Source organism: Mustela putorius, unplaced genomic scaffold (assembly GCF_011764305.1).
Source record: "Mustela putorius furo isolate JIRA1106 unplaced genomic scaffold, ASM1176430v1.1 tig00003983_pilon_pilon_pilon, whole genome shotgun sequence".
NCBI classification, from domain to species: Eukaryota; Metazoa; Chordata; class Mammalia; order Carnivora; family Mustelidae; genus Mustela; species Mustela putorius.
The window spans coordinates 13,379,246-13,387,641 of NW_025422123.1; the positions used below are offsets into that span (position 1 = coordinate 13,379,246).

Consider the following 8,396-nt stretch of genomic DNA (forward strand, 5'->3'; position numbering starts at 1 on the left):
CTTTTCCTCAAATACTCACCTGTTTAAGCTTTCATCTGTGCAGCTGAGATCATTCCCTCACTGACTTTCAAACAATCTTGTGCCTCCCTGCCTCCATGCATTTGCCTTTTCTCTTTCCCCCTTCTCATGCTACACATTCAAATGCTTCCACTTTTCTAAGTTTGATGCCCAGGCATTTTATTTCATTAATTCTACTTTTATGAATCTGAGGAAAGGAAAAGGTGAAAGATACAAACATATGTGCATACTATGTATTACTATATTATTTACATTACAAAAGTTGAAACAATTTGTTTTATTTTCCTAATTCTAAGAGCTGTACTTTTTTAACTTCTCTAATACATATTAAAAATGACACATACCTAATGTAATTTTTCCTTTATTCTAAGAAATGCTCTTTTAAAACCATCTTTCATTTAAAAATCATGGACAACTTAAAGGGAATTAGGAACTTAAAATTGTGCTTCTGGGGAATTAGGGAGCACAGACCACAAAATCACCCTTGTTTCTGATGCCAACTGCAGAGTCAACTTCAAGTTTGATAATTCAAAACCAGGATTCACAGAATTCACCAAAAACTGTTATACTTATGGTAATGATTTATTATAATGAAAGAGTACAGGTGAAAGTCAGCCAAGGGAAGATATGCCTAGGGCAGAGTTCCAGAAAATTCCAAATGGGGAGCTTCTGTTTGTCTCCTTCCAGTAGAATCATGGTCAGCGTGAAATCCCCTGGCAACAACGTGTGACAATATGACAAAGTATTGCCAACTTGAGAAGGCCAACTGATTCTTGGATGTCTGGAGTTTTTATTGGGGCTCAGGCACGAATACATGATTGATTACCTGTGTGACAGTGTGGCATGTCCCACTTTGTGTTCAGCCCCTCCGGAGGGAAAACCGAGGCCACATGGCCCTAAAACCTCCGTCATAAATCACACTGTTAGACTGCACAGTGTGGCACAAATCCCTAAGGTAAACAAAGACACCCTTATCAGGCAGGACATTCCAGAAGCCAAAAGAATATTTCCCAGTAGCCAAAGTAAAGGCCAAACCTCTTTTAGGGTAAGATTAATTCTTTACTCCAGAGCCCTGCAAATGAGGGGTTGGTTAAATGATTAAATCCAGCACAACAACGTGATGGGAGAGCATGCAGCTCATTAAAATTATGTTTTGAAACTTATGACATGGGGAAATTTGCAGAGCATAGTCTTATGTAGGTCTTCTAAATTGGGGGTATGCGTGCATGTGTCTGTGTGATGTCTTTTAGCTCAACTGTGATATATTTATATTCTTCTGCATTAATGATTTTTTTTTCAGTCACCTTCAGTTTCCAAGAAACGTATTTTTTATTCTCCCATTCAAGTTTTGCATTTCCTTACAGGGAAACAGAGATGTGTCCTTCCTTCCTGTTATCTTTATCCCCAGACCCGGCCTCATGTCAATGTTTAAAGTCAAAGGATGGAAATTTACCTTGGAAAGTCACTCGAACGGAGAAGAGAGTTTCTTGGTAAGAATTCGGTTTCTCTGCCTATTAAATGTAATCTTTCATTCCTTCATTCACAGAACAAATCTAATAGAATTTGTTAGGACCAGGGGCTTACAGGTGAGTGAGCCATAGATACAACCTACATCCAATGGGCTGGGAATCTGGTCCCCGAAAGAAACATATAAAGGAGAAGATACTGCATAATGACAAAGGTGTCTTCTCACCCTACAAAAAACCAATTGCTCTAGCATGTTCCAATCCAGAAACTCAGAAAATCGGTGTGAGGTAAGGCGTTTACGATAGAACCGTCCTTCTTCCATGGATCTTATCCTGTAGCTTCCCGGCCACACCCGGATCCCAGGATGTAATAGTAGGATGGGGACTCAAGCGTCTGTTACCGTATGGACACAGAATCCGATTCTGATTTCTATTTACTTTGGAGTTTGACCACAGATCTCCTTTCAATCCTCATGTTCAAAAGGCACATTACATTGCTATCCAAGACATGAGGAAGGCAGGACAGACATCTTCAGGAGATACTTAATTGATGGCGGGGTTTCCATATTTCATCCTCAGTGATTTCATGGTACTTTACCCTTATTTCTGGCTTTAAGATTTGTTTTAGAAGAAAACAAGCAAAACACAATAATGACAAAATAGAACAAAATGAAAATACATGTTTCTTTTCATTGACCAAAATGACTGACTGAAGGAGTAAATGATAAATATTCTTTAATAAATACAAGTATAACACAGAGATGCAAAGTGGAAAACACCGTAACCTCAGAAAAAAGACTATAGAAATAATCAGCATATCCTATTTGAGGAAATAGAACCAAATATGATTTCGTTCTAGGACCCTTCAAAGTTGTCTGTGGCAACATTCCTAGTGACTGTCACAGTTGCTGTGTATAGTATCTAAGTCAGTCGTTTCCATGCAGAGTTGGGGGTTTTCTCAAGCACTCCAAAAGTCAACATTGTTATTGCTAAGTTCAAAAACAAGTTCCACCTTTCTGCTCCATTCAAAGCCCAGGGGCTTTGAGATCCCTAGTATAAGCCAGGCAGTGTACACACAAGTTTACGCAAACACAGGTCCACATACCAACCAACCACCAAGAAGGAAACGCTTTTCATTTTGGCTTGTCCAGAGGGCTTGGCAAACAGTGGAGAGAATCATGATGGGAAAATAACCAAAAAGCTGCTTGAAGCCTTCATCTGTTTTAAAAGGAAAACAGAGAGGTGTGAGGGGCTCTGGATCATGGTGTGTTAAGGTAGATACAGAGTCACATTAAATGAAAGGACCTCACTTTCCTCATCTTCTTGACCATATTTTTTTCTGCCACACACAGAGCTACTTTTTTCCTATACCAGATTTACAAATAAACAATAGAGAAAGAAAAATCATTTTGACCAGAGTGGTGCCCATTTTTCAAGTTACACGAAGAAAGAAATATCTGTGAATGACTAATTACTTAAATCCAGCTCACAGGTTAATTGGTCAGTGTTGAGAAAATATATGGCTGTCTTCTAGTGGATTCTTGTCTACATTTCCAACATCTAATGATCAACTGAATCATTTTTAGCTTTTATCCAATGGCCTGGTTTTCTGGTAGACAATTTTAGCATAATATAAAATTTGACCAAAATAGGGCTAAAGCTAGCCTTTCCTCTTATCAACTAAGTGTAATGCACACCACACCCACTCATGAAGGCACACTCACACACGTACACACACACGCGCGCAACTTCTGATAACCAGAATCAAGAATTACGACACAGGATTATTTTTAATTTCAAAGTAATTGAATCGTTCCTTGGCCTTTCTTGACTCATTTTGGAAAATAGGACTTCTCAAGGGCATACATTGTGTTGTCAATTTCCTTCCTAGCCCCCACAGCACCAGATCATTTGGGACATAACAGGAACTTAGACTATGTTAAACGGATATATATGCAAATGATTCAGAACATAACTCAATTATTAAAAGATTTTAATGAGAAAATGGAAATGTATATTTCAAGTGTATAGAATTCATATGCAAATCTGATACAATGAGCTAGCTACCATCAAAGAATAAAGCACAGTCCTTGCTGTGAAGGAGTGTCATCTAGCGTGTGAAACGACATTAGAGGAGACGAAGAACAGCAAATGTAGAAAAGGGATGCAGTAAATACCCACCCCCGGAACATCTTGGAGCCTAGTTGAGTGTTACAAGGTTTCAGAGGAGAGGGGAACTGACAGAGGCAGGAGCAGAAGGAATGTCTTCCCACTGGATGTGGGTGCCATGAGCATCTTGAAGAACCAGGGAGATTTGCTACAGTGGGAAGAGAGTAGGTGGGCTTTTAGGTGGGTGAAATTATATGGTGAGTGTTTATATTGTTTATCGATGGGGACTATATGTTCCAAATCCATACAAATAACACCTTGCAAGATGGCAGAGGTTAGGAGACAGCAAGAAATTAACCAGGCAAGCTGCAAAGCTGTAGGCTTGTGATGGGCTGACAGACTGTGGAAATGCAGGAAGGGTGAGCAACACATAGATGTCATATGGACGGGAACCTCACCTGCCTCGTTCATCTTGCTCCCTACTGGATCCCTAATACCTACCACAGTGCTTGACCCATCCTATGAGCCCAGCAGATTTTTGTGGAGTAGGTGAATGAATGAATCTTGGAAAGGCTCAAAGGGAGTCTCAGGTTTGTGTACTTCCAAGCAGAACCATGTTTAGAAACCTGCAGAGTGAGTGTTATGTTTGTTTTCCTGAATGGACTAGTCTCAGTTGTGTTTGCTGAAAATACAGACCACTTCTCCATTAGAGTAAAGGTGAAAAAAAAAAAAAATCCACAAAAACCTCAAGGAGTGTTCTTTCTTTTCCCTTCAGAAGTGCATGAAGCTAAATGTCCTTTGCTAAGCTGACCTACTCCCCACTCAGGCCCAGAAGAATGAAGTTTGATTCCTCATTCCAAAGTTCTCATGACTACCAGTGTTAATAAAGGTCACAAAAGTGTTCAGCCCTTTACAAACGAGCCGGTTATTTATTTTTCCTGTGTCACGTGTTCCCTCTGAGGATTGAGAATATGTGGTAGAGTTTGTCGTGTATAATGGCTTCAAGTCTAGTCAAATTCCCGAATTTAGCTGCAAGTAAATGCAAAGAAAGGATCTGTCCCAAGATTTACAGGATATATTCAGGAGGAGGAAATGCCCTAAGAAAACATGAAATGAGTTGATGTGTCAATTCATAAGATGAGAATAAAAAGGAGACCATGTTTTATTCCTTATCCTAAAACTAAGGGTAACTGTGATATTTGTGTTTTCTGAAAATGACGCTGTCCTCATCTTCTCGTGCTCTCCACCTCTTTCACCCAGACCTTTAACTTCTGACACATAGAAATAAAGAGATTCTCCCAAATACAGACCTCTTTCTTCTTGTGTGGTCTCGCAAGCCTTTCAGGAAACGCTCATGCCCTCCATACAGTAACCTTCGATATCTGCGTTTTGTTTTTCTTCTAGGAATGTGAAACCCTTTGTGATTTCTCCACCACATACTCTCAGCAGCAGTAAGAATATAAATCATTGTCCTCTCTGTCTTTTTGCATTTTTTTCTCCCGCTCATGCCTTCATGCTTTCCAACACCCAATGAAGGATTTTTACTTATGTGTTTGTTTTTCCTTTGTTTGCTGGCAGGTCGCCCCTGTGCCCAGGATCTGGGGAAAAGGGCAGAGAATGAACATGGAATACTTCCGAGGCTTGGGTGACCCACATTTTGACTCCTCCCCTGGGGCAAGAAGAACCACATTACCTTCCCATTCAGGATATTCAGCCTAGAAGCCTGGGTGCCTTTGAGTGTGCCCTCACGCTCCTCAGAGGACATTCAGCCTTCTCGATATTCTCGTCTGTCCACGGACTGTGGAAGGTAAGGTTGGGGAAGCAAAGATTGGATCCTGTGCTCTCTGGCGTGGGTACACATCCCGTGAAGGATGTAGGTAGACCCAGCAGAAGACCACCAACTACGAATTCTGTGGTCAGTGTTTCAGTGGTTAAAATGATGATATTTCTGACTATCATAACTATCATAAGGCATTTTGGTAATCTCTTACCAGCGTTTTAGCGATTCTCGGATCTTGAGTAGTTTGGGAGCAGAAAGAAAAACGGTATTGGAGCAAGAGTTTCTGAGTTTAAAACTCTCTGTTGTTACTTTTTAGGTAAACTCTGTCTCTGTTCCCTCATCTATAGAACTGAGAGGATAATTATAAGGAGGAGTAAGTGGCACTCTCTGTGCAAAGTCATGTAAATGGGACTCAGAAGATTTATAATAGAACGCTTACTGAGTCTATGTGGTGCTGATCTTTAGTAAGTCGACTTGAGTGGACTCTTTCTGGACAAGGTAGAGATGATCACCATGAACATTCAGTCATTGGTAGCACAAGGAAAATATACCTGTACCTAGGCACATGTCCAACCAGGAGGCACAGCTAGGTCTTAGAATGGTGTGTGTGTGTGTGTGTGTGTGTGTGTGTGTGTCTGATGCCTTATTCTGGTCTCCCTGTTACTAATCCTCCTCCTCCTCCTGGAAATGTCATAAGATAACTGAGCCACGTATACCGTACATTAGTTCATCCAGAAGCATTTGCAAAGAAAATGTTGGGATGCCGTAATGAAGTCTGACCTCTTGGCGGTCGAAGTTGCTGTCTCCTGCCAAGGTGCGGAGGATGTCAGGTCTTGATCAAAGCTGCTCATTGCAGGGGCTCCTGGGTGGCTCAGTGGGTTAAAGCCTCTGCCTTCGGCTCAGGTCATGATCTCAGGGTCCTGGGATTGAGCCAGGCATCAGGCTATCTGCTCTCTCCTCCTCTCTCTCTCTCTGCCTGCCTCTCTGTCTACTTGTGATCTCTGTCTATCAAATTAAAAAAAAAAAAAAGAAAAGCTGCTCATTGCCTACATCTATGTTCACTATGTATTTTTGCTTGTGAACTGGTTTACCAGCTGCCCTGGAGGGGGAGTCCCAGAGTTAATACCTGGAATGGGGACTTGATTGCCCTGCTGGGCCTGGCATGGAGATGGGAGGAGGTAGGGTGTGTGTTTCTGTGTGTGTGTGAGGCGGTGGGGAGTTAACACTTCTGTTGGAGTTAGCTTCAAGGTCAGCATCCCAATCTTCTGAATATCTGCTATGATGACAAAATCAGCAGCTTTGAGAGGGGCGGGAAGGTTTTGAGAAAACGAAATTCATCCAGACCACTTTTATGGATATAAGTAGCCATGTAAAACAAGGCAGTCTTTATTTTGAAAATCAGGTATAGCTCTAAAGTTCTAAACCTACAAGATCTATTCCCTCTGTATTTCTTATTTATTTCAATCTCATAGAAAATTTCTAAACTTCCTTTATGTGAATTTTTGAAATAAACATCAAATGTAAGCTTACAAGGGAGAAGACATACAGGGGCCCCCCTTTGTGGGCAAGGAGATAGTTTTTAAAAAATACATCCCAAATTTTTAACAATGATTATTTCTCGGAAGGATGGGGTATTGGGGGGGGTGCAAAAGTATAATAAGGAAAGGATTTTTTACTTTCTATCTTATATACTTTTTATATTTATAATAAAATAAAAGCTAAAAGTAAGAAGAGCTAACATATACGGAACGCATACTATGTCCCAGGAATTGTGCTACACGCACTATTTTATTTAATTCTTTTAATTCCCTGTGAGCAGGTACCATCACCGCCTCAATTTTACCATCGAGGAAAATGAGGTCTTGCAGGAGCTGAATCGTTTGCCAGGCACACGTGGCTGAGTAGAAGATAGTGAGTGCAAATGTGGAGTTCAGAGTCTGTCCTTCTGGCCGCCATAGTCAATGTCCTCAACTGAGCAAATAAATACAAGTTAAAATTCCTTTCTGAAGAACAAAGAGTCAGTCTTGCTACCTCATTGTCACACCTCCAGTCCTTCTCATGCTTATACTTGGAATGTAAAGTTTGGTTTATTTCAACACTCACTCAAATGTGTATTACGAGGGGGGGGGCGCCTGGGTGGTTCAGTGGGTTAAGCCTCTGCCTTCGGCTCAGGTCATGATCCCAGGGTGCTGGGATCGAGCCCCACATCGGGCTCTCTGCTCAGCGGGGAGCGTGCTTCCTCCTCTCTCTCTCTGCCTGCCTCTCTGCCTACTTGTGATCTCTGTCTGTCAAATAAATAAATAAACTCTTTTAAAAAAAAATGTGTATTACTGGGCTACAAAACCCTTCCCAGCACCTGCCATGCCAGGGTAAGGACAATGCGTATCTGTTGGGGGCAGGGGTAGAAAACAAGAGAGCCCAGAAAAAGATATCTGAGGCTGCTGGTTGGTCTTCCTTAAAGTAGAAAACAAAAGGCAGAGAGAGAGATGAGCTAGAAAGATCCTGTAATTTAGGAAACTGAGCACTGCACATTTGGAATCCTAACTAGAAGTTATAGTAATGCCCTTTGATACACTTTTGAAGTCTGTTTTATATTAACAAAATAAAATCATTCAAACTTTCTTCTGGTTTGTAACTCCTTAGTAATCTTCTTTCTAAAAGCTTTCTTTTGCCTAGGGATTTTTTTCTTTTGACAGATCAAGAGTCATTAAATTTTTCTATAGGATAATGAATAAGAAAAAGAAATATACATAATGGGGTCCTCTCCTTCATGGCCTCCTCTGGTCTTTCCTTTCCCTTTTATTTATTTATTTATTTTTTAAAGACTTTATTTATCTGACGAGAGAGAGAGAGCACAAGCAGGGGGAGCAGCAGACAGAGGGAGAGGGAGAAGCAAACTGCCTGCTGAGCAAGGAGCCTGACACAGGGCTCAATCCCAGGATCCTGAGATCATGACCCGAGCCGAAGGCAGACACTTAACTGACTGAGCACCCAGGTGCCCTCCCCAAACAAGTATTTTCTAA

The 8,396-nt window shown here is 41.1% G+C and overlaps 1 long non-coding RNA gene across 1 annotated transcript; it reads left to right on the forward strand.

Moving 5' to 3' along the window:
- Positions 1-1,019: 1,019 nt before the first annotated feature.
- LOC123389525 lies at positions 1,020-7,567 on the forward strand. The gene is made up of 4 exons (XR_006604134.1): positions 1,020-1,063; positions 1,383-1,508; positions 5,172-5,400; positions 7,193-7,567. It is a non-coding gene; the product is annotated as an uncharacterized LOC123389525 (long non-coding RNA).
- The last annotated feature ends 829 nt before the right edge of the window (positions 7,568-8,396 follow it).